General features: G+C 40.8%; 1 long non-coding RNA gene across 2 annotated transcripts; it reads left to right on the plus strand.

Moving 5' to 3' along the window:
- The first annotated feature begins 1,344 nt into the window (after nt 1–1,344).
- Nucleotides 1,345–26,902, plus strand: LOC138737595 (uncharacterized). Of its 2 annotated transcripts, none has more exons than XR_011341042.1 (3): nt 1,345–1,433; nt 1,576–1,693; nt 26,853–26,902. It is a non-coding gene; the product is annotated as an uncharacterized lncRNA (long non-coding RNA). The 2 variants fall into 2 exon arrangements; XR_011341044.1 differs by lacking the exon at nt 26,853–26,902 and adding an exon at nt 4,504–4,659.
- The last annotated feature ends 606 nt before the right edge of the window (nt 26,903–27,508 follow it).

The raw sequence follows: 27,508 nt of genomic DNA on the forward strand, positions 1-27,508 counted from the left end.
TATTTATTTAGAACATAGACCAGGGCACTTGATCCATAATGTTGGTGCTGACCATGATGCGAAATTAAACAAATCCCACCTGTCTCTTTAAGTGCCTGTCCAAATGCTTCTTAAAACTTATCTACTTCCTCTACCTTCACTGAGAGCATCTTCCAGTCATCTATCATTCTCTATTTAAAAAAAACTTGCCTCGTTTTCTTATCAATTTTAGATTGATCTCTAAGATCATGTATGTTGTTACCTTTCTTAGCTGAAAATCCTAAACTCTACCCAAGTCATGCTTTTGACAGTTAAGAATCCTCTCCACAATTCATAGTAGCTTTGATTGCTTCCTGTGTATCTAAACTTTGAGTTATGAATGTACTCATTTAAGTATAGATGCACCAAAATGAATTAGTGGAGGTGATCACATCTCTGTAATGTGGACTCACACAGCCACAGATCAATTACAGAATGAAAAAAGGGCTCTCTGTCCCGTAAGTCTATTATACACTGATCCTACATTAATCCCATTTTTTATTCTTCCCACATCCACATCACCTCCCTCCATTCATCCAAACACCAGGGGCAATTTGCAGCATAAAATTAGCATACTAACCTGAAGTCTTAGTATGTGGAAGGAAACCAAAGCCTCTGGAAGATAAAACAACAACTTTTTTTATTTTATACCCCCTTAACAGAAGAACCAAAAGGCCACTTAATATCTGCTCGTCAAAATTAGACCATGTAATCAAGAACATAGTCAAAAAGTAAAGGTTTTAAGAAGCATTTTAAAGGTGGGGTAAGAGTTAGAAAGGTTTAGAGAGGAAATTCTATAGTTTGGGGACTTGGTAAGATCACCACCAATACAAAAAGGATTATAATTGGACGTACAAATCAGCAGAGATTTTATGAACTGTTTGAAGTGCTGGGAATTACTGAAAAATCTAGTTTTTAATCCTTTGTGCAACCCTGACTAGATACACACCCAATTTGCTGGAAACCGGTCTTTCCCTTTGTTGAACATACCTGTTTATTTAAAATGAGTGAACATAACCATGAAACCAAGCAGGTTGAGTAACCTCCAGATAAAACAGTGGCATGTGATATCGCATGCCACAATCTCAAGGACAGAATGCAACAGTTTAAACATGTGCAGTGTGTGTTAAGTGAAAGAAATAGAAGATTAGAAGTGATTCATCAAAAACAAGACCAGGCTGAAAGAGGAAATTATGGAAGGTGAACTATTTGAAACAAATTACTAACCTGTTGTCATGTTGGGAAGAGATTCAGGTTTGGTTGGGACACAGAATGACTAATTTGGACACAAATGTTACAATCACACGTAATCACAAGCCTAATAGCCTGAATACGCCTGAGGTTGTCTGATTTCGGAAGCTAAGCAGGCTCAGGCCTGGTCAGTACCTGAAGGGGATATCGCCTAGGAGTATCAGGTGCTGTAGGTTTCTGTGAGGGGCACTAGACAAAGTGGCGACTCTCTGTCTGCCTTATGGCGGACAAAAGTTAAAGAATTTCTGTATGTTCTAAATGTAGTATTACATGACAATAATGGAGCCTTTACCTTTAACTTAACAGGAGACAAACAGGGGAGAATGTTAAATGGTACTCGACACGGTCACACTTGAGTACACAAACTACAAACAGAGACTCCTGCACACACCCTCTTCTCTGTTCCAATGGGGTGTGGCTCTCTGTAAGTATTGATCTATCTAAATACTATGGCTCAACTTCACTGTAGTGCACACGAAACTTCCAGTGATGTCCACAGTAGCAATCTGGCGTGGTGTGGTGTCCAGGGCTTGGACAACGAGGCAGAGAGAAAGAATGTGCTATACATCGATGTTTTATACTACGCTAATCTGTGCTTCTAGCCAATAATGTCCCTAGGTGATTTAAATTAGCCAACGGCAAGGTGTGCACTAATGGGTGGCCGAATTCCAACCTTGATTAACAGGTGATATAACTTCCGATAAATTTCAGACAGTGAGGACACATGACCACCCGCAATACACACATTCCAGACAGGCAGGGAGGGATGTTTCCTCACACACAAAACCTGTACAAACAATCAGGTTGTACACTTTATGTAAGTAAACCCACCTGAAATTATGAAACAGGAAGCTACAATTTCTGTATGTCAGGCAAGTGTACAATTTTTTAAAAATCTAAAGGTCACAATTTATTCCTTGAAATTAGGTATGAGAGTTCTGTTTTGTTCTAATAATTTTAAATAAGATGGTGTCACTCTAATGTCAAACCAATGTTTTCACAAAATGATGTTTACAGTTTCCTCAGAAAGTTTGACAAAAGTCACACAATTTGATTTTTCCAAACACCAATAAAATTGTTACAATTAAACACCTTGAAGCTCATTCATTCACATCCAGTTTAACACTTTAGTGCAATTTTTGAAACTGTTGTTTTAGTGACATTGATCATTGTGATGGAAATGCTGTCTTGCGTGGAAGCAGCAAATTGAAACAGTCGTGAGTTAGGAAGGAGTTAAACAAAAAAATCTCCAGGTGATGAGGTTGTGTGCAACACACGAACGTGCTGGAGAAACTCAACAGGTCACGCTGCATCCATAGGAAGTAAAGGGTAACCAATGTTTCAGGCCTGGGCCCTTCATCAGGAATCATTTGTTCATTCATTCACTTCTGGTGAAGAGCCTGAAACATTGGTTACCCTTTATTTCCTATAGATGCAGCGTGACCTGCTGAGTTTCTCCAGCATGTTCGTGTGTTGCACTAGTGAGGAAGGTGTCCTCATTAACGTACTTTGGCTCCTGGCCCTTCACTTCATTTCTTTTTAAATCTCCAAATACCATCATGCCCCTGTTCTTCACATTCACTATTTGTTCTCCAAATCAAGAGCCTTCTAATATATCTCCACTTGATCAATTCCAGGCTCATGAACATCCCCAATTTTCATTGTTTTTTCATTTGCAGTAATACCTTCAGCTATTAACCTAGGAACTCTGAAATTTCCTCTCTAAACCTGTCCTCTACCTCATTCTATCCTTTTTACAAGCTCCTTAAAATTCCCACAAGATCCAATGCCATTTTTATTGGGTGATATTAGAGGGGTTAAACCTAAATTAAAATTAGATATCTATCAAGTGAAATTTGTTCAAATTGCTTTAGCGAAATAGCTATAAAATGTATTGCTATAACTTGGAAGTCTGATACAGATTTGGGAATGGAGAGATGACATGGAGTTGTATATCACTTGAAAAAATTACCGGTACTTATAATTTAAGAGACATATATTTTGGAAAATAAGGAGCCCATATTTACAAACTGTGGGTATTAATATGTAAATGAATCTCTGTATATTAGAAGTCTTTTAGTAAGGAGTGCTCCTGTTGAAGATCTCTTGTCCCATTCTTTTTTGCTTTGTAGAGGGTTAGAGGGGGGAGGGGGAGGTGGGAGGTTTATAGAGGGGTTCTTTCTCTTTCATTCTTTTGTTTTTCTTACATAAACTATGTGTATTTGAAATGGACGTATTACTGTAAAATATGTAAATTTTTATTGTTTTAAATTTATAAATAAAAATCATTTAAAAAAAGAAGTGCAAACTGCAATATAGAAAATAATTTTTCAATAATAAATCATATGCAAAGTAAGAGTCATTAAATTAGTCTGATTGAGTTTGTTGTTTAGGACTCTGATTGTGGATGGGTAACAGCTGTTCCTGAACCTGGTTGTGCAAGTCTTGTCGCATTTATACCTTCTTGTTTGGCAACTGTGAGAACAGAGCATGTCCTGGGTAGTGTGGATCTTCTTTTTTTTTCACACCATAAATCACATTAGCCATGATATACACTTTTTCTTTTTCACACATATACAGTGACTTTTTCTCCCTCCCCCCCCCTCCTCCCAAGCCACCTCCCCCACCCCCCCCCCTCTCATCCATTTTAGGTATACAATCTAGGTTGCATTAAACCAGTCAAATGCTGTTCCCTGACAACAGCGTTCCCTATAGGTTTTCTCAAAGATGGGGAGAGTTTTGTCTGTAATGTACTGGGCTGTGTCCACCACCTTTTGCATGACTTTCTGCTCAGAGGCATTGGTGCCCCCATCCCAGGCTGCAATGCAGCCGGTCAGCACACTTTCCACTGCACATTTGTAGAAGTTTGCCAAGGTTTTTGATGTCATACCAAATATCTATAAACTCTTGAGAAAGTAGAGGTGCTAACATGGACAAGATTTTTACACAATGTCATTCATGTATTGGGTCCAGGAAAGGTCCTCTGAAATAGTTTCTCCCAGAAATTTAACTTTTCTCACCCTCTCCATCTCTGATGCCCCAATAATCACTGGATAGTACACTTCTGGTTTTCTCTTCCTTGAAGTTCACAATTAGCTCCCTGGTTTTGGTGACATTGAGTGTGAGGTTGTTGTTGGGGCACCATACAGCCAAGTTTTCAATCTCCCTCCTGTATGCTGACTTGTACAATCCACTACCGTTCAGAAAATTTGTAGAGTGTTATTGTCATTCCAGGCCATGCAGTCATATGTGTAAAGTGAATAGAGCAGGAGGCTAAGAACGCAGCCCTGTGGTCCTCCGGTGCTGGATCGAGGTTGTGGAGGAGATGTTCTTACCAATCCTCACTAATTGTGGTGAGGAAATGAACGATCCAATTACACAATGAGGTGTTGAGGGCCAGGTCTAGGAATTTGCTGGTGAGTTTTGAGAGGATGATGGTGTTGAATACCAAACTGTAGTTGATACCTTGTGCAGCTAACACTGGAATTACTGTACTAAGAAAAATTGACTCAATTAATGTTTAGAAGATGTGGAATTTTTTTGGCTGGATCCTTAATGCTAATAATATGAGAATCTGTTGTGAAAGATTGACCAATTCACAGGAAAAAAAAAGAGAGAAAGGCTGTTTTTCATCACTGTTACATTCAATATTTTGGGGTTTCTGCACTTGGACCTGTAGCTTAAAGCTCTCAACTTTGGGTCATGCACTTAAAGATCCATAATCTTCCTTGTTTTGGACAGTTTGCAATCTTAAATAATAATTAGTCTTGAGAAGGACTTTAAGACAGACAACAACTTACAAGAACAAAGACAGTAATTTTTAAATCTCTTCTAAGGTTTTAATAATCTTCTTTCTGTTTTCTCTGTGATCCCAAACCCAAGTGTACAAAACTGAAAGTTTTTTTTTAAGCCAGTTATCAGTTGCTGAGATTCATTCACTGGCTTTCAGCCCTTTGCAGGACCTGAAGTTGTAGGTCTTTAAGCTACAGGTCCAAGTGCAGAAACCCCATCACTAGTGTCATTAAGGGTTGTGGGTGACACCATCAGAGGGAGTGTCACCATGGTTTCCAAAACCACCTGCGCTTCTCTGAAACTCTGGAGGGAGGGGGAAGTGTGATGGCAGTAGTGCTTGGAGGCAGGTGGGAACCCCCCCCCATCCCACCCCCCCCCCATTGACCAGGTTTTTCAGCTCAAGAATTTCCCCCCACCCCCCGGTTACCCTGCTAACACTCATTCTGGTGTCGACCCTGTGCTGCAGCTACACATGAATTGAAGTTACACCAACAACCATAGTATAACATAAATCACCACAATATGTCAAAATAGGTAAAGAGCTAATAAATATAAAATAAATATTATAAATAAGTATTCACAGTTGCGGGAGATGCAAGAAAAATAGTGTCAAGTAGTTTTAGAGTTAGGATTGTATAGAAGCCATATAAATTTTGGTAAAAATTTGGTTTTTTTTTAACCTGGAGGTGTCAGACTTCAGGCTTCTGTACCTTCTGCCTGAAGGAAGCAAAGAGAAGAGGTTGTGACCAAGAGTAATAATGTTGGCTACATCCTTGAGGCAGTATCTCACAAAGATGGGAGGTCAGTGCCCATGATTGACTTGGGTGATTTGCCACTTTTTGCAGCCTTCTAAGTTTCCAAGCTAGACTGCGATGCAACCAGCCAGTATACTTTCCACAGTACACCTGTGGACATTCAATAGAATATTCGACAACATATTAAATCTCCTTAGACTTCTTTGAAAGTCGAGGTGTTGGTATGTCTTCTTCACTGTTGTTTCTATGTGCTAACTTCAGGAGATGTCCTCCGATATGTGAACTCCCAGGAACTCCTAGCTCTCTCTACCACTCATGTCAATGAAGACGGCTATGTGGTTGCTTGGCCTCCCTTTCCTAAAGACAACAATAAACTCTTTGTCTTGCTGATGTTCAGAATAAGATTGTTGTTCTCACACTGTGCAACCAGATTCTCAATTTCCATTCTGTATTCTGACTTCATCATTACCCACTATTCAGTCAATAATGGGGGTGGCGTCAGGTTGCGTTGGAACCAAACCTGATGATGGTCAATGAGGAGGAGATGATGTTGCCAATCCACACTGAATAATGTCTGCCAATGAGTAAGTTGAGGATCCATTTACAAAGAGATGAAAAAAGTTTCAGATCCCTGAGTTGGATCATGTTTTGCTGGTATGATAGTGTTAAATGCCAAGCTGGGTCAATAAATAACACCCTGATGTAGATATCCATGTTGGTGTTCTAATGAGCCAGTGAGATTGCATCTGCTGTTGACCTGTTTTGATGATAAGTGAATTGAAGTGGGTCCAAGTCCTTCCTGAAACAGGACCTGATCTCCACCACAACCAACCTCTCAAAGCACTTCATCACAGTAGATGTAAATGGAAGAGGCACTTATGGCTGTAATGTTCAAAAGACATTGAGACAGGTACATTCATAGGAAAGGTTCAGAGGGATACAGCCGAACACAGGCAAATGGGATGAACTTGGGTGGACAACTTGGTAAGCATGGACAAGTTAGTCCAAACGGCCTGTTTCCATGCTGTAAAGTTCTGTGACTAACCTGAGAGTAAAATTAAAGTATGGGAAGGGAATCAAACTTTTGCTGCAGTCACTCATAAGAACAAAAGCAGGTCATTTAGACAGCCAAATTCTATTTCAACATTAATTTAGCTGATCTGTATCTTAATCTTGTCCACCTCTTTCAGTTCAGTAATCTATATGCCATTGCCTTGTAAAACCCTTCTTCATTCAAAATCTTCCAATAACCTCAATATCAATAGACTTTTATTAAGAGATAAAAGAGGCTTCTGTTATCTATTGGAAAGAAGCGCTTCATAGCATGATCCCTGGCCATCCAGCTCTATTTGTTAGATTTGCAGGGTGGTGGGAACCGCAGTGCCAGAGTAGATAGGGGAGTGGAGGAGGGGAAAAAAATGTGTGAAAATTGCATGTAATGTTAGAAGTCAAAGTGTTGTACATGGTGTAAATATTCTCAGGTGCATCTATTTCAATGCAATAAGTATTGTAGGAAACGCAGATGAGCTTAGAGCATGGATCAGCACATGGAATTTTTACATTGTGGCCATTAGTGAAGCAGTTGCAGGACGGACAGAATTGGCAGTTCAATATTCTAGGCTTCCATTGTTTCAAATACAATAGAACAGGAAAGAGGGGATCAAAGAGGGCATTGCTCATCAGGGAAAATATCACAGATGTGCTTAGGCAGGACAGTCCAAAGGGCTTGTCTATTGAGGCTGTATGGCTAGACCTGAGGGACGGGAGAGGTATGACAACAGTCATGAGGTTGCATTATAAACTGCCCAATTGTCAACAAGCATTGGAGGAACAAATCTGGAGAGAGATAACAGACAGCTGCAGGAAACATAAAGTTGTGATAGTTGGAGGTTTTAACTTTCCACATAATGACTGGGACCCATAGTGTAAAAGGGCTGGAAGGCTTGGAGTTTGTCAAATGTGTTAAGGAAACTTCTAAATCAATATATAGAGGTACCAACTAGAGAAAGTAAAATACTGGATCTCCTATTAGGGAACAAAAGGGGACAGGTGACAGAAGTATGTGTAGGGGAATATTTTGGACCCAATGATCGTAATGCCATTAGTTTCAAGTTAATAATGGAGAAGGATAGGTCTGGTCCTTGGGTTGGGATTCTAAATTGGAGAAAGACCAATTTAGAGGAAATTAAAAGGATCTAGAATCCATGGATTGGGATAAGTTACTTTCAAGTAAGGATCTGCGAGGTAGGTGTAAGACCTTCCAAAGTGAAATTTTTAAAGTACAGAGTTTATAGGTTCCTGTCAGGATTAGAAGGCAAAGATAACAGGCATAGGGAACCTTGGTTTTCAAGGGATGTTGGGGATCTGGTTCAGAAGAAAAGAATAGGCAACACACAGCAAATGAGGTACTTGAGGAGTATAAAAATGCAAGAAAAAACTCAAGAAGTAAAACCGCAGGGCTAAAAGAAGACACGAGGTGGCTTTGGCGGACAATGTGCAAGAAAATCCTAAGAGTTTCTACAGGGATATTAATAGCAAATGGATAGTAAGGGACAAAATTGGCCCCTTTGTAGTTCAGAGTGGTTGGCTATTTATAGAGCCAAAAGAGATGGGGAGATCTTAAATGGGTGTTTATGCATCAGTATTTACTCAGGAAACTGGCACAGAGTCAAGAAAAGTTAAGAAAACAAGCAGAGAGGTCATGGAACCAATACAGATCAAAGAACAGGAGGTGTTTTCTGTCTTAAAGCAAATAAAGGTGGATAAATTCCCAGAGCCTGACAAGATATTCCCTCAGACCTTGAGGGAGGCTAGTGTAGAAATTGCAGGGACTCAGGCAGAAATATTTAAAATGTCCTTAGCCACAGATATGGTGCTGGAGGTTTGGAAGCTAGCTCATGTTGGATTTGAAAATGGGAATGGATTTGAAAATGGTGGCGCTACCAGAATTGCTGTAATGGTAGTGATGCCACTGGTGTTGACCTATGGAGAGCTGGGAGCAGAGACAGCACTCTTGTGGAGTCCAACTGCCAGCAGCTTTGTACAAGCTTTGAATGGCCTGTTAAAGAAGCCAATGATGGTTTTATTTAAATCCTGTGACCGTGGGGTTCTGCACCCAAGATGGCGGTACCTCAGATCGGCAGCAGCCAGAGGGGTTGCAGACTCCAGAAAACCAGAGTACTGGCGCAGGGCACCAGAAAACAGGGAGACCACCCCCTATCTGAGAAGGAGAATCAGAGGAGACGACCCATGGATCAGTGACCATGGCAGCGGACTAATGAGGGGTTCTGCGGCTGAAAGACCCACGCAGGCAGTGAGTGGGTTGTTGGTGACTCGAGGTGAGGAATCCACGCAGGCTGTGGACTGCTGGAAACTGCAGTCCAAGGGACACACCCCAGGCTGTGGACTGCTGAAGACTGGCTCAAATCTGACTGAAAGGGTACCAGGTATCAGAACCAGAATACGGGAGGGTGCCAAGGACACTGAAGATTTCCTAATCGTATCGGAGGTTCAGATCTGGAGCTTGGGTTTTTGCTGATTTGGACGACTCTCTATGGCTATGGGAGGGCTAGAGACAACTCCACGGATACACGATGACTCTGGGAGGACTTTTCTCTTTCTCAAACTGTAAGAGGCGCTTCAGGCAATTTCTGCCGATAGTGAATCTGTCTTCCTTACAGCAGACGAAAGGTAATTTCATACAATATGACACTTTTTATTGCATGACAATAAATTGAATTTTGAATCTTGTTGATATGTTTTTAAAAAAAAAAGCTCTAAAAGTAACCCTGGAATTTATAGGCTAGTGAGCCTGACGTCAGTAGGTTAATTATTGGAAGGTGTTCTAAGAGATCAAATATACGGGTATTTGGATAGTTAAGGACTGATTAGGGATAGTCAACATGGCTTTGTGCGTGGTAGGTTGTGTTTAACCAATATGATGGTGTTTTTCCAAGGAGATTACCAGGAAAATTGATGAAGAAAAGGTTTGCATATTGTCTACATGAACTTTAATTTAGTAAGGCCTTTGACAAGGTCCTACATGGGAGGTTAGCCATGAAGGTTCAGATGCTTGATATTCATGATGAGGTAGTAAAATGGATTTGACATCGGCATTGACATATTATATGGGAGAAGCCAGAGAGTGGTGGTGGATGATTACTTCTCAGTCTGGAGGCCTGTGTCTAGTGGTGCACCTCAAGGATTGATGCTAGGACCATTGTTGTTTAGCATCTATATTAATGATCTGGATGATAGTGTGTTAAATTGGATCAGTAAGTTTGCAGATGACACAAAGACTGGAGGTGTCGTGGACAGCAAAGAAGGTTTTCAAAGTTTGCAGAGGGATCTGGACCAGCTAGAAACTTTCGCAGAAACAAAAATGCAGGGACAACATCTACAATGATAACATCTAACCAAAACTGATATCTGCGCACTTCACACAGTTTAAATTTTAATTTAAAAAAAAAAAAAAATTAGAATATACAGCATAGAACAGGCCCTTCTGGCCCATGAGCCCATGCTGCCCAAATACCCCAATTAACCTACAACCCCGGTATATTTTTGAAGAGTGGGATGAAACCAAAGGAAATCCTTGCAGACATGGGGAGAATGTGCAAACTTCTTGCAGGCACCGCTATGCTAACAGTGTTTAGATATAACAAGTCATTTAATGCCTCTCCATTATCTGCAGATTGAAGCAGTCATTAACAATACTTTCAAATGGCAACTATTCACCAAAGACCTGTGCATCGTTGCTCAGTTTAGATTTCACCAGAACCACTCAGTTCCATGGATCATGACAGCCTTGTTAAACATCATGGCATCATTTAATTAGGTGTGGCATCAAGGGACCCTAGCAAAATTAATGTAAACATGAATCAAGGAGAAATCTCTCCATTGATTGGCACAGAGGTCATGGTTGATGATCGTCAACCACTACTGCAGGAGGTTTTCGTAAGTAGCCTAAAACTAACCAGTTTAAATTGTTTAACCAAAATGATAATCCATCCACCATTCTGACTTTTGATTCATTTTCAATCGTTTTGCATGTTCTTACACAATGAAGTAATGCACATGAAGTGAGAATGAGACTATCTCCGGTTAGAATGGTAACATAAGAAATAGATTCAGGAAGAGACCATTTGGGTCCTCACGTGTTCTATTCAATAAGATCATGGCTAACCTTTTAGCTCAGTGCACGGTTTCTGTGCTAATCTCATAATCCTTGATTCTCTTATTACCCAGAATCCATTGATTTCTTTCATGAATATACTGAATGACTAAGATTCTGCAGAGAATTCAAAGGTTCTCTGGGTGAAGAACTTTCAACCCACCTGACCTGACTGATCAATCCCTTACTTTGAGACTATGTCTCCCTGATTCTGGATACCCTAGCCATTCAGAAAATCAGGAAAAGTGCACTTGAACATTATATATTGATCTTCAGTAATCACTTGATGGCCTCCAGGCTAGCTTAGTTGGCTATTTCAATCCTTCTATGATATTCATGTTGAGGGAAGGAGCTTGGAACATGGAAAAGGGAATAGGTAAGGTGAACTAACCAGATGGATAGGTATAATGATGTTGGACAGATTTTAAGTGTCAGGAAACCCATTCCCCTTGTTTTACTTTCCTTCCACCTTGCTACCCAGGGTCTCTGTTCATTTTCATCACTCCCCCCTCCATCACCAAGACTCATTTTCCTCCCCCACTTTGTTCTATCTGTCTATCATCGTTCCCTTACATAGTTCTACACCCTTCTTGCACCTCTCCCCAGTCTGGTTCCATCTCCCTTGTATTGTGTTTTTTTTTCTTATTTCTTATGCTTCCATCCATCATCTATCCGCCATTGACGCCACCCTTCCCCTCCCCAAAATGAGTCCATCCACCCATACACCCTTCCCTCATCTATTTCCTCTTATCACCTGATATCTCACTGAACTCTTCTCTCTTGCTGCATTTTATTTGGTTATACTTCTGTGTGAATAGAACCATGGTACATGTGACAATGAATGTAAACATTAAACTAAAAACATGATTTGAATTGTTTATTGTCAAGGGCATAAGATACAGTAAAAAATATTTTGCGTGCTCTCCAGGCAGTCAACTTCTATATAGAACAAGAGGTAGTGGAAGATAAACAGATGCAGAAGATACTATAACAGTAAAATAAAAGTGCAGGGGATAGTGTTAGACCCTTAAACAGTGTAAGGCCTCTTCCTAGTAAGAGGTCTGGCCGAGTCTGAAACACCAGAAAATAAACAATAGGAGATGAAGAATTGCTGAAGAAATTCAGCAGATCAGAAATCATCCATGGGTAGAAATGGTTAGTCAATGTTTTGGGTTTGAAAAGAAATGATACTTGAATCTGGAGGTGGGTGTTTTCAAATTCATGTCTCTTCTGCCTGACAGGGACTGCCAGTGAAGGGACTGTGACTGGGGGTGGGATGTGTCCTTTAATATGTTTCCAAAAGGCAGTAGGAGGTGACAACGGAGTCAGTGGAGGAGAGGATGGTTTGTGTGATGGCCTGACTACATTCACGAATCTTGGCAGTTTCTCATGGTCTTGGGCAGAGTATTTTCCTTACCAAACTGTTATTCATCCAACTGTGGTTTCAGTCATGCATGGTTACGTTACTTCCTCTTTTGCCAGTGATATTCACAGTTTGAGAAATTATTTTTCGTTTTTACATTATGGAACCAAAGCAATTAATTGATGGAGTTTTCTAATATTTCAGTTTATCTTCCATTACAGTTAAACTTAATTTTAATTTGTTATTATATCAGTGTCTGAACTTATGGTGATGTAAATTTATTTTGATGGGCATGAATCTCTGATCTCCTGCTCCTTGAGTCAAGCATTATTGCATTTTGAGGTCTACTGGGTTTGTGGGCCTGACCAACTTCAATGTGCACAGTTCAATCATAGCCCAAATTATTTCATCTAATTTTCTACATCTGCTGATGTAGAAAAATATCCATTTGTTTGTATCAATTATGTGCTCTCAGTAACACTCTTATTGTTCAGTTAAAATGATCGTAAAATCAAGAACAGGCCCATGCCAGCACTTAGAAAGAGATGCCAAATTATTCCTTTCTACCTTTCTCTTTCTTCATTGTTGTGCATATGGATCATTTCATGTATTTGTCCAATTGTCTTTTCAAAACTCCTGTTAAATCTGTCCTCATCAATCCTTTGAGAATTGCTCTCCAAATCATAACAACACATTGCATTAAAAAATGTCCCACATATCATTAAACAAATTATTTTAAATCTGGCTTGTTTGGTTACCAACCCTTCTTCCAGTGGCCAGAATTGCTTTTTATTACTGTATCAAAACACTTGATAACTTTGAGCACCTCCCTCATCTTTTCTTCTCAAAGAAGAACAATCCCCTTTCCTCTTATGCCTCTTCTTATAACTGAAACCTTTCACCCCAAATAAATATTGATGAATTTAATCTGCACCACATTCAAAGACCACACATCACCTGACAGGCATCTTATAATCTTATAAGGAGAACATCAAGGACGAATATAACTCCAACTGTCTTTTCAAAATTCCTATTAAATCTGCACCCATCACTCCTTCAAGAATTGTATTCCAGATAATAACAACTCATTGCATCGATGAAAATTTTGGTAATCCTTTATTCCCTGTGGATGTTACGTGACCTGCTGACTTTCTGCCACTGAATGATTAGGTTGCTAAATAACAAACAAGCAATATTCACATCACTTCTACAAAGCAATAATTGTCTCCAATTGATGTCTTTGCTGATGTAAAAATCCACATTATCTCAAAAGTACATAATTAACTGCCAAGCACATTGTGTTATATTTATAATTGAACAACATTCATAATTCAACAAAATACTGAGGTTCAAAATCCATATAAAATGTATGTAAAATAATGAGGGGCACAGATAAGACGACATCATAATCTTTTTTTTCCCAATGCAGGGGAATCTAAAATTAGAGGGCACAGATTTAAGGGAAGAGGGGAAAGGTATGGTTAGCGTAGCAGGTAGCACAATGCTGTTACAGCGCCAGTGATTAGGGCTTGGGTTCAAATCTCACACTGTCTGTAAGGAGTTTGTACGTTCTCCCTCATCTGGTTGGGATTTCCCCGGGTGCTCTGATTTCCTCCTACTGTTTGAAACATACCAGGGGTGTAGATAAATTGGGCAGCATGGATTCGTGGGCCGAAATGGCCTGTTACCGTGCTGTATGTCTACATTTTTTTAAAATTAAACTAAAAATTTAAAGGAACACAAGGTGCACTTTTTTCACATAGATATATATGGAATAAGTTGCCAGAAAAATTGAATGGAATGCTTTATTGTCATATGTTCCAAGATATAGTGGAAAAGCTTTGTTTTCCATGCTATCCAGGCAAGTCAACCCATACTTAATACAAAGAAAGTAGAGTATAATGTTAAAGAGAAAATGTTTTGTTACAACAGTGAAAGGAGAACATCAATTTACAAGTTAGATGTTTATTCAATAATAAGTTAACAGCAAGAAATGAACTGGGGGTACGTGTTTTCAAAACTCGTGCATCTTCTGCCCAATGGGAAGAGTGTGTAACCCTGGCGGGATGTCCTTCAATATATTGGGCTGCTTTCTGAGAAAGCAGAAAGTGTAGAGTCGATGGAGGGGAGATTGGTTTGTGTGATGGTCTGAGATGTGTTCACAATTCTCTGCAGATATGATTACAATATTTAAAAGATATGGATAGGGAAAATTCAGCGTTATGTTCCAAATGATGGAAAATAGGACTGAGATGGGAAACTTGGTTGGCATGGTCAAGTTGGGCTAAAGGGTTTATTTCCACGTTGAATAGCTTTATGACTGTGATTCATAAGGGAAAGTGGTGAGGATGAGGGTCACTGGATCAAAGATTTGTCTTAGTTTGTCAGGGCTAAATGTTACACAAGACCCTTTCACCCTTACCAGTGATCCCAGGAATCGAATGCCAATCAGCCTTTAAAGTGGCAAGTGAGAAAGCAAAATTTGCTCAACGCCGGTGTCAGATGACGTCATCTCATGCCAGGGATAGCCGGCCTCGACCCCAGTACAATCCCCGGCGTCTGCAGATATCGGTGTTGAGATCAGGCAAGTGTGAAATGGGCAATTGCATTACAGGCACTTCCTATTAAATGTAGAACAGACAAATGCCGGGAATAAACCCTTGCAAGTGTGAAAGCGTTCAGTGTCCTGGTTAAGAGTGGTCTAGTGTGAAAGGCCAAACCCCCATTCCTAACTCGGGACACTGAACAGCTGATTTACTGGGGTGCAAGGGGCTATAGTTACAGGTTGGCCCCACATCTTGAATTCATGGAGTCATACAGCCCAGAAACAGATTCTTCTGCCCACTGAGTCCGTGACAATCATTTAACATATTTAGACTTATCTAACACTGGTTTACTTTATTCTCTCTTTGTCTCCATTAATTCCCATTAACAACCAACCCCCCCCCCCCCCCACCCATCCCCTGGATTTTACCTAATTTCTTCCAATGAAGGGGGAGGTTGAGGTATCAATTTATTGTGGCTAATCAATCTGCATGCCTTTGATATGTGCAAGGAAACCAGAGTGCCTGGAGGAAACCCACACATTTTTAGGGAAAAAGTGTAAACTTCACAAAGGCAATACAGGGTTGAGATTTAACCCGGTCACTGGTGCTGAAGCAGCAGTTCTACTACCGGCTTAAGGGTGAAGCCTGTGATGATACTGTCACAGAGATCATCAAGGGGGATCAAGAGAGTGGGGCAATCTTGACCCAGCTGATATTCAGCCGAAATCCCACATCAGGCCAAAGCCCCGAAAATCTCCTCGCGAACTTGCCTCTCGCAGCACAAGCCATCTCTCAGAAATGTCCTCTGTATGATTCTATGCCACACACTTCCTCACTTTTGTCTGCCATCTGGCCATCTTATGGCAGTCCATTCTGTCATTGGATGTCGACAGCTTCCCCTATGGAGGACTCTCCACAGAGAATATACACCCCTCCCGCACTTCCTTTATATCAGGGTTCCAGGTTCAAAGTTAACAGAATTAAATGTGCAGAACTGAATTTAACCTGCAATAAAGATGGAATTTCTCCCATGAATCATTTTCCAATTGCTCTCCATATTATTAATTTTTTTTGTAAATAGATGACTCCGATAAAACGTCCCATAATTGTTCAGTAAAGCCATCCTAGTAGTTCGAGTCCCACTCACTTTGTAAATATCCATTGGCACAACAGCAGTTTCCTAGGCTAAAAGTTAGTGATGGAATACACAGTGACTCAGAATTTGCTGGAGAGAGCTTTTCCACTCTGCACATTTGCTTCCTTCATTTTAGGCCTTTATTATTCTAAAGTTATTGGAAATGTACATTGTGAATGGGGTACCTAACTTCTTGGTGAACAACAGTAACAACTCTGGATACACAAGGGACTGCTGATACTATAGCAACTCAAGATGTCAAGCAGCGTTAGTGAGGGGAAAGCAATCTTTTTTCCAAACTTAGACAATAGAGTACATTAGATTTATGAGGAACTTAGATAGGGTGGAGAGGTAGCAGCTTTATCCTGGGGTTAAAAATAGCAAATACTAGATGACATCTGTTTTTTTTTAAATGTTTTATTTTTCACACTATAAACCATATTGACCAAGATACATACAGACATTTTTTCTCTTGAATATATAGTGTCATTTTCTCCCCCTTTTTCCCCCCCTCCCTTCCCTCCCTCCCTCACCCCCTTTTCCATTTATTTGAAGTTCAATCTATAAGATACATTAAACCCGTTAAACAATGTTGTCACTTAATAAAAATAAACAAGAAATTTTACTGAGTCAGTTCTTTTCGTTATCTTCTCCTTCTGTCATTTTAGGTGGTGGAAGTCCATGGTAGGATTTCTCTATTGTATTTCATGTATGGCTCCCATATTTGTTCGAATATTGTGATGTTATTTCTTAAATTATATGTTATTTTTTCTAATGGAATACATTTATTTATTTCTATGTACCATTGTTGTATTCTCAAGTTGTCATCTAATTTCCAGGTTGACATAATACATTTTTTTGCTACAGCTAGGGCTATCGTAACAAATCTTTTATCTGCTCCATCCAAATCGAGTCCAAATTCTTTATTTCTTATGTTACTTAGGAGGAAGATCTCTGGGTTTTTTGGTATATTGCTTTTTGTGATTTTATTTAATATCTGGTTTAGATCTTCCCAATTTTTTTCACTTTCTCACATGTCCAAATTGCATGAATTGTTGTTCCCGTTTCCTTTTTACAGCAAAAACATCTGTCTGATACTGTTGGGTCCCATTTATTTAACTTTTGAGGTGTGATGTATAGCCTGTGTATCCAGTTATATTGTATCATGCGTAACCTTGTGTTTATTGTATTTCTCATAGTTTCGGAGCATAGTTTTTCCCATGTTTCATTCTTTATCTTTATGTTTAGATCTTTTTCCCAGTTTTACCGTTTGTTTCCTCGTTCTCCTTTTCTTGCAGTTTGATGTACATGTTTGTTATAAATTTTTTAATTATCATTGTGTCTGTAATCACATATTCAAAATTGCTTCCTTCTGGTAACCTCAGACTGTTTCCCAATTTGTCCTTCAAGTAGGTTTTCAGTTGGAGGTATGCAAACATTGTATCGTGAGTTATATTATATTTATCCTTCATTTGTTCAAAGGATAATAATTTATTTCCCGAAAAACAATTTTCTATTCTTTTGATCCCTTTTCTCTCCCATTCTCTGAAGGAAAGGTTATCTATTGTGAAAGAGATTAGTTGATTTGCATCAATATTAGTTTTGGTGGTTGGTAATTTGTTTTATTCCTTTCTACGTGAATCTTCTTCCAAATATTGAGCAGATGATGCAATACCGGTGAATTCCTATGTTGCACCAATTTTTCATCCCATTTATATAGTATATGTTTAGGTATCTTCTCCCCTATTTTATCTAGTTCTAATCTGGTCCAATCTGGTTTTTCCCTTGTTTGATAAAAATCTGATAGGTATCTTAATTGTGCGGCTCTATAATATTTCTTAAAGTTTGGTAGTTGTAAGCCTCCTTGTTTCTACCATTCTGTTAATTTATCTAGTGCTATCCTCAGTTTCCCCTCTTTCCATAAGAATTTCCTTATTATTTTCTTTAGCTCCTTGAAGAATTTCTCTGTTAGGTGAATTGGTAATGACTGAAATAGGTATTGTATCCTTGGGAAAATGTTCATTTTAATACAGTTTATCCTTCCTAGATGACATCTGTTTAAAGTGGGTGGAGGAAAGGGACATTCAAAAGAGTCTTCAATATGGATGTGAGGTAGAGAGATGTTGAATAGCTTTACGTCAGATGGCCCAAAATCATGGGCTGAAGGGCGTGTACTGTGGTGAAATATTCTATAATGCATTTTATTTACAATAAAAAAATATTCAGTTGGGAAAACAGTACAAAACCTGTTTACATCTTTGTTGCAGTATACATTTTGTTACTGTACTTTGTAATGTTAGCCATTAATCTTACTACATAACACCATTGATACTAAAATGGCCACCAAGGGTTACACCACCTTCAGTTGTTTGAGTGGCTTACCCACTGGTCTAAGCTCCTCAATGCCCAGTGGCAGAAGGACCCTAGATTGAGGTTCTTCCCCTCAATGCCTGTGCATTGGGGAATTTTTAAAATAAGTTCTAATTCACAATAAATTATTTACCTTCATTATTTATGTGACCCCCTTGTAGTTACTCCCCCCCCACCATTGTTTGAGGAACTTCCCCTTGGTCTCGACCCTTCATGCCTGGTAACAGAAGGACTTTAGACAGTGGATCTTCCCCACAGTGCCCTTGCATTGACAGTTCTAAGCTTCATTACGTCCCTCAACACGTACTCTTTCAGCCTGGAATGTGCCAGAAGGCAGCATTCTCTCACCAACATCTTAGTGTGCTCAAAGACCAACAAGTTTTGGGAAGACCGAAGGACATCTTTCACCGTGTTTGTGATCTTCCAGCAGCTCTGGATGTCTGTCTTTGCATACCATGACAGACCGTAAATCAGAGAGTCCTCCGTTATGTTGAAACTGGGGATGAACATAACAAGGACCCTCGCATCCTTCACACATTCTTGGCAAATCCACATTCTGCAAAGAGGTGGGCGACTGTCTCCAAGACACTGCATCATTCAGGACTGTGAATGGTGGGGGAGAATTACCAGTGTAAAAAGGAAAGAGGGAGGGGCTGCCAGATCAGTGGACCAAGGAGGGGTGAAGGATGATGAACAGATGGAGAAAGATGGGAGGGGAGAAATGGAGTTAGGTGTCAGATATGTTTTTATATAGAATTTGCATGACTTTACCAGTCTGAAGAATGTTGGTGATATCGGCATGTGTAAACGATCAAAACTCAAAATCTCCCAAGTTTAGACGCCATACCGGAAGTGTATTAATTAAAGAGATGGGACTTTCAGTGGACCATCATCGATACATGCTATTCATTACCCTGTTGTTCACGGAATGCCTGTAGTTAACTTTAGACTGCAGGTTTTCCAGGAAATTTGCTCGGGCTCTAGGAAGTAATATCTCAGAACGGGCACCCTGAATCCCGTTCCAACCTTTTTATACTAACTGTGTTCTGGAAATTTAGAATAATTTCCCACAATGCATGAGGGAAATGTGTGTTTAAAAAAAACATGAGGTGATGAGATGGGTGGAGGAAAGGGACAGGAAAGCAGACAGATAGAGATAAAAATGGGCAGCTGGAGCCGAGTTTGGGGGGGGGGGGGTGGAAAGGGAAGGGTAAACATGTTGAGACAGCTGCTGAAGGGTGATAAGCAAGTGAACAAACACTGGAATCTGATAAGTAAGGAAGGTGATAATGGGACTCATTTACTAAGAGATAAAGGTCAGATGGAAGCAGATGAGGGAGGAGACCTGGTGGATGAAATGAGTGAGTGATAATTAGATGAAACAAAAGGGATGAGGTATAAATGGATGGTGCCTGATTGAAGGGATGGTATGGGAAAGAGGCCAAAATGGGAGAACTAGAGGGGGACTGAAAGGTAGCAGCTGAAGGGGTACAGTAACATGGGAAGCAAAGGTTACCAAGTATTGAAAAATTCAGGTTGTGGACTACCCTGGCAGAATATGAGATATTTATTCTTCAAGTTTGCATCGGGGCTCATCCTAATAGTGGATAGGATGGGAAGGGTAGATGAAATGGCATTTAACTGGGAGCTCAGAATGGTCATTGATAGAGAGACCATATCAGGAGCACGAATTGCAGTAGATAAAGATGGAGGAAGGGCACATGAATCTTTGCCTCAAAACAATAAAACAGTATTGTGAGTTAATTATATTTTTATAATTATTCTTTAAAATATAGACATACAGCACGGTAACAGGCCATTTCGGCCCTGAGCCCGTGCTGCCCAATGACACTCAATTAAACTACAACCCCCAGTATATTTCGAACTTGAATCAATTTGTAATGCTGTAAGTTGCTGCAAGTTGAATGGAGAGAAGTTATGTGGAGTTAGTTTCAATAGCAGTATTCATAGAATAGTATCATGATTGGTAGATTTAAGTAATTTGGATGCTCCGGCGATTCTCTGTCTAGTTTCTGAAGGTTGCTATTTGATCCATATCTTTACATCCTTTTCTACAAGGTAACTTTGATTAGAGGGAGGGGGTAGATTAGATTTAGTTTCAATTTTCTTTCCTTTTTTTCTTTTTATTCCTTTTTTAGATTATAATGTAACTCATTTAGTTTCTATCCAGAATTATTTTTAAGAAATAATGTTTAATCAACAAATATGGATGGATTTGAATTACATTTATATTAATTAGTGATATGACATGCTTCTTTACTACATTAGTAGACACTGTATGTAGTATTAATGTTTTAAACTCAACAAAAATCTTTTAAAATGAAAGCTTCCTTCCACGTTGCATTATTCTAAAGCCCAAATCCCTTTATTTATCAGTGTTTTGTTCTAGGTACAATGATTAAATTACATAAACCAGAGGACGAGAAAAACAATCCAGTGGGCTAACCAACATAAGGGACAAATCTATTTGACCTTGTTTCAGGAGTGATCTGTGAACACTCTCCATCACTTTATCACCATACAATCATGTTAAATTGCTTAGAACTGGAAGCTCAAAATTTGGGCACTCATGAAGTCCAATTGACCAAAGCCACAAAATAATGCCATAAGCTCAGGATATCTCTTGCTCTGCCATTATAATCAAGCCAGGAGTTGAATGTTGGCACAGTGAGATGTGTAGAGTGACATGTTAGGAGAAGGAGCAGGCATACCACCCAAGACATCACAAATCTCTTTCTGTACCTTTCAGCTAAATCAGCAATGGACAACTAAGAAATCCCACAAACCAACAGATTAGATTGAAGTTCTTCAGTACTGCTATTTTCTAGTCTTGAATGGTGATGTACAATTAATGGATGAGGCCAAGGATTGTAGGCGTAGGATTGTTTGGAGGAACTGAAATGACTGTATTCAGGAAGTTCAATCTTAAGACCCACAAACAGAGCATGTGTACACATGTGTTTAGTGAAGCTGTCACCCAATTTACGCTTGGTCTGACTCATGAAGAGGATGTCACACCCACTATGATGCTGTAGATTAGGTGGGACAAAGTGCAGGTAAGACATTCCTTCACCTGAAAGGTCTGTTTGTGGCCCTGGAAGAAATGGAGGGGCACCTTTTGCCCTTATTGCGATTACAGCAGGAAGTGCCCCAGGAGATGGAAAGGGGGGTAGGTAATAGACAAGAGGACTGACAAAGTGCAATAAGGATCATCTCATGATGTTCAAACCTTTGCAGAGTTTAAAACATAAAAAAATTAATGCTTTCCCAACCCAAGTTGGTGGGGGTGGGGGAGGAGTGAAATCCTCATGCCCTCAGAACAGAACATCATGCATGATAGATAACCTGTTCCTGAAGTTAATCAGGACTCTTCGCAAGGATAATGGAGCACAGAGCAGTGACTCATTCCACAAATTCCTTGCATTCCTTTTTCCTATTCCTGCCCCCCCCCCAAACGTTCAAAGAAACGCCCAATTCCTGTTCTTCAAACTCAAAGAGAACTAATGTTTATGTAACGATCACTGCTCTGCCCTTTTGTACCATCCGTTCAACAACAACATTGTCAACAGTCTCCAGTCTATTTCTGATTTCCGGCTGGAAGTGAAGGAAGGGACTCATCGCCACACTTCCGAAGTTGACCTCAAACTTCGCACAGCCCCTGTCAGTTTCTTCTCCTGTTCTCTTGCTCGTCCTCCGCACTATTCGGCAGGGAAAACTGACAGATTTCCAAGCACGAGTCGATTCCTTTCATCCGATCCGGGTGAGTGAAACAACGTTTTCTGAACTCTGGCGATCGTGTTTCTGGCCAATTCAGCGGTGACTCAGGATCACGCACTGAACACGTCAACACCATCAGTTACATCGCCTCCAAATATTGCAGTGACTCATTCACATCACACTACCTGTTCGTGATTACTTTATGGTTGCATCATGGACTACAAATTTCCCATTCCACTTCACAAAGGAGTCTGTCAATGTGTTTTCCCACGATCTCCTCCGACGTTTTACTTTAACCTTAACTATCTATTTGACTGCAGCAGGTAAGAATTTTGGTGCAGCTGTACATTGAACAATAAGCTCACTTTTTATCTCATTATATACTGATAACGAATCTATGATCATATATACAGCTGCAGCAAAATTCTTACGTGGTCCAGCCAAATGGGTACTTCAAAGAAGACTCCAATCACAGCGTCTGCAAATTTTTCTTGATAAATAACAAAAGTGTACGCCTTTTGAATAAAAAAGAGACATTCAATACGGTAAGACCATAAGAAGCAGAAGTAGGCTATTCACCCTGTCGATTCTGCTCTGTAATTCCATCCTAAAGTGATCCATTCTTCCACTCAGCCCCACTCCCCTGTCTTCTCCCCATAACCTTTGTCTATTCAGATACCTATCAATCTCTACCTTAAATACACCCAATGACCTGGCCTCCACAGCTGAAGTGGCAGCAAATTCCAGAGGTTCCTGACTGGCTAAAGAAATGTTATTGTATCTCTGTATTAAATGGGCACTTTTCAAGACTGAAGTTGATCCTGAAGATATAAATAAATAAATGAAGAGCTATTCATAGTTATCCCAGAAAAAGGTGGCATTGATAATGGAGACAGTCCTTTTGTGGTGTTGGGGCAGTCCGTGGTTTGTGTAACAAGAGGAGGTTTAAGAGCCTCATAGCTGTTGGAAAGAAACTTCTTGAATGTTGAGGTGGTGTTCTTCAAGCTTCTCTACCTTCTGCCCAAATATTTAGTTTATATAATGCTTATTACATATTTGGCATCTCTCAAAGCCTTCATAACCATTGGAGCACTCTTTGACAAGGAGTTGCTATTTGGGATATAAAAATCACATAAACACAAATGGAGCACTCAGTGTGACCGCCTCTATATTGGTGAGATTCAGTGTAAACTGGGTCACGCTTCACCGAATACCTGTGCTCTGTGGGGTCTAGGTTGGAGCTCTGAGTTGTCAACCATTTCTATTCTGTTCGCCATTCCCACTTAGACATATCTATCCTTGGCCTCATCCATTGCCACGGTGAGTGTCTACATTTAACTACGACATAGTGGTGTAATTACATACCACCACAGTGAGCCCAACCATAAACTTGAGGAATGTTTAAACCCTTAAACAGCCTTAAACCCAATTCCATAAACCATCAATTTTTCTAATTTTAGTTAACTCTCACATCTATTTGGTTCTATGTTTCCATCTTTTCTTTACCTACTCCTATTCTTAATTTTCTCTCCAACTCCTCCCCCTCCCAATGGTCTCTCCCTCTACCTACATCCTCCTTTCCCAACAATCCAATATTCATTGAGTACCTCAGCTCTGTCCACTGCAATAGTGTAGATCTCCTAATGGCAACTCATTACAATTCTCTGCCTCATTCCCTTGCTCTCATGCCTGTCCATGGTCTCATGCACTGCCAAACTGAGAACATCTGTAAATTGGAGGAACAACCCCTCATCTTTCATCTGGATACCCTCCAACTGGATAGCTTTAACAACAACTTCTCTGGTTTCCATTAGCTACTGCCCCATAACCACCACCCCCTCCCCCAGCCTGGTAATCTTTTTCCTGTTCCCTTCCCTCTAACTTTAGACCCTTTCATGCAGTGAAAAAGCCTGACTGTAAAGGCGGAGATTCTCTGCCCTTGCATCTCTATGAATACACTGTGGCCGGCTCCAAGGTGCCGACTGCAATTCCTCTAAGGAAAGGATAATTGGCGGAGCGCTGCACTCCAATGCCTCACATGCAAGTGGTTGGTTAGGGACAGGCTGATAACGTCGTGATGACGCAGTTAGCAGAGACCCATCTCCTCTCTCCCTCCCACCCATTCACCCCTCTCTCTCCATGTCCCCCTCAGGGCGGGGACGGCCAGCAGGAGGAGTCAGGTCAGGAGCACTCTGCAGGGGCTGTCAGGGCAGGGGCAGCCGGTGGGGGCTGTCGAGGCGGAGGCCATCAGGGCAGCCAATACGAACTTTGACAGCCATGCCGGCCGCTCCAGCACCTCGCTGGGCCACTTCAGCCTTTGGGGTCACTCTCTGCTGGAAATGTTCTAGGAAACACAGAGCGGTTCCAGCTGCATGAAGGATTATGGGTCGGGAAGACAGCCATTGCTCTGCTGTGTATTTATGAGGGGTGGCGCTACGGCACCAGTCACCCTGCCTCCATAGGCTCAAGAAGAAGCTATGAGGCGGTGCTCAACATGAAAGGTAAATTTATGTTTTCCCTCCAGCTGGAGGCCTGGCATGAAAGGACCTTCTGTCTCTGACTCTTCCCCGTTGTCTCCCTTCACAGAGCCAAAAAATGACCCCTTCCCCTATCAATTCTCACCTTTCCTCTCCTGTCCTCTTATCATATCCAATTAACACCTTTTGTCTGTTGATCAGCTCTCCTCCCCCTCTCGTTCTTCCCTTTTCACCAGCTTTTTAATGTAGGTCTTTTGCTTTTTGCTCATATGTCTATTTACTACAATCACAGCATCTGCAGACTTTCATGTTTTACTCTACCCAAACATGGCAACTTGTAAATAGCTGGTTGTGACTAGTTATAATCAGTTATATGTAAGGCAATTTTAATAATTTCTAAGATTGTGAATGGAACTAAATAAACTCAACTTTCTTCCAGTATTGTTCTCAACTGTCAGTCTGAAATAAGATTGGAATCCACACCTTTCTGAAGCAGAGTTGAAACTGTTGGCATAATATATAGATATATGTATTTGTGTGTGTGTTTGTATAGATACAATATTGTGCTCTATTATAGTGCTATCATTCCCTTTTTGTTTACAACCAACCATGTTCTCCCTATTCAATATCACTGAAGCCTCCAATTCTGAGGTTTAAGTTATTCTGGAAACTTATTTCTCATTTGAAAAGGATTTTTCTGTTCATGCAATGGGAATAAAATCATCCACCACTCAGAGAAAAACTACAGCTTTCCATAGTCCCAAATGAAAGTGAGAAATTAAGCAAGGACATTCATTATATAAAAAAAATGAAAAATCATGACAACTTGGCCCAACTGGCTTGCAAATTCACTATTTTTTCTTGACATGAGCCTCTTCCCTCCTGATGCCAAGTTATCCAATGAACAGATCCTTCCACTTCTCCCTTTGTCATTTAGTTTTCCCTTAACTGCATCTCAGAATGGGCAACTAAAGCGGCATCATCTGCAAAGAGTAGTTCACGGACAAGTTTCTCTTGTGTCTTGGTGTGAGCTTGCAGGCGCCTCAGATTGAAGAGACTGCCATCCGTGCGGTACCGGATGTAAACAGCGTCTTCATTGTTGTTCAGCGCTTGACGTCCTGCTTTGCGGAAACTGCCAAAATGTTTGGCCTGGAAGTCAGCCTGAAGAAAACTGAGGTCCTCCATCAGCCAGCTCCCCACCATGACTACCAGCCCCCCCACATCTCCATCGGGCACACAAAACTCAAAACGGTCAACCAGTTTACCTATCTCGGCTGCACCATTTCATCAGATGCAAGGATCGACAATGAGATAGACAACAGACTCGCCAAGGCAAATAGCGCCTTTGGAAGACTACACAAAAGAGTCTGGAAAAACAACCAACTGAAAAACCTCACAAAGATAAGCGTATACAGAGCTGTTGTCATACCCACACTCCTGTTCGGCTCCGAATCATGGGTCCTCTACCGGCATCACCTACGGCTCCTAGAACGCTTCCACCAGCGTTGTCTCCGCTCCATCCTCAACATCCATTGGAGCGCTTACACCCCTAACGTCGAAGTACTCGAGATGGCAGAGGTCGACAGCATCGAGTCCACGCTGCTGAAGATCCAGCTGCGCTGGATGGGTCACGTCTCCAGAATGGAGGACCATTGCCTTCCCAAGATCGTGTTATATGGCGAGCTCTCCACTGGCCACCGTGACAGAGGTGCACCAAAGAAAAGGTACAAGGACTGCCTAAAGAAATCTCTTGGTGCCTGCCACATTGACCACCGCCAGTGGGCTGATAACGCCTCAAACCGTGCATCTTGGCGCCTCACAGTTTGGCGGGCAGCAACCTCCTTTGAAGAAGACCGCAGAGCCCACCTCACTGACAAAAGGCAAAGGAGGAAAAACCCAACCCCAACCAACCAATTTTCCCTTGCAACCGCTGCAATCGTGTCTGTCTGTCCCGCATCGGACTTGTCAGCCACAAACGAGCCTGCAGCTGACGTGGACTTTTTACCCCCTCCATAAATCTTCGTCTGCGAAGCCAAGCCAAAGAAGAACTGCATCTCAACAGATATATGTGTTGCTACTCTGAGGGTAAAGAAAATTCTCCTGTGTTTCTTATTGGATTGGTTCAAAAGCTCATTTTTACTTGGTGGCTTGGCATCACCCTCATAAGTGAATTGTTCATTCAATATAAACAACTGTGCTTTAGGCGAATGATATTGGGTTTGATTTCATTACAGACTATTTCCTCGTGTCTGTCAGGAGGCTGGAGGATAAAGATATAATAGGTAATTTATACCACTACTGCAGTCTTAATTTTAACTTTGAACTAATATCTCATTATAAAACCCTACAAATCATTAAAATTATGATTGTGAAATACGATAGTTCAGGAATGAATATTTAGTTTGCAATAACAAGACAAGCAATATAAATATGCACAGAGTAAGCCAAATGTCGTCTTCTTCTTTGGCTTGGCTTCGCGGACGAAGATTTATGGAGGGGGTAAAAAGTCCACGTCAGCTGCAGGCTCGTTTGTGGCTGACAAGTCCGATGCGGGACAGGCAGACACGATTGCAGCGGTTGCAAGGGAAAATTGGTTGGTTGGGGTTGGGTGTTGGGTTTTTCCTCCTTTGCCTTTTGTCAGTGAGGTGGGCTCTGCGGTCTTCTTCAAAGGAGGTTGCTGCCCGCCAAACTGTGAGGCGCCAAGATGCACGGTTTGAGGCGTTATCAGCCCACTGGCGGTGGTCAATGTGGCAGGCACCAAGAGATTTCTTTAGGCAGTCCTTGTACCTTTTCTTTGGTGCACCTCTGTCACGGTAGCCAGTGGAGAGCTCGCCATATAACACGATCTTGGGAAGGCGATTTGGGAAGCCAAATGTACTGTACATCTATT

Source organism: Narcine bancroftii, chromosome 6, assembly GCF_036971445.1.
Source record: "Narcine bancroftii isolate sNarBan1 chromosome 6, sNarBan1.hap1, whole genome shotgun sequence".
Classification (NCBI taxonomy): Eukaryota; Metazoa; Chordata; class Chondrichthyes; order Torpediniformes; family Narcinidae; genus Narcine; species Narcine bancroftii.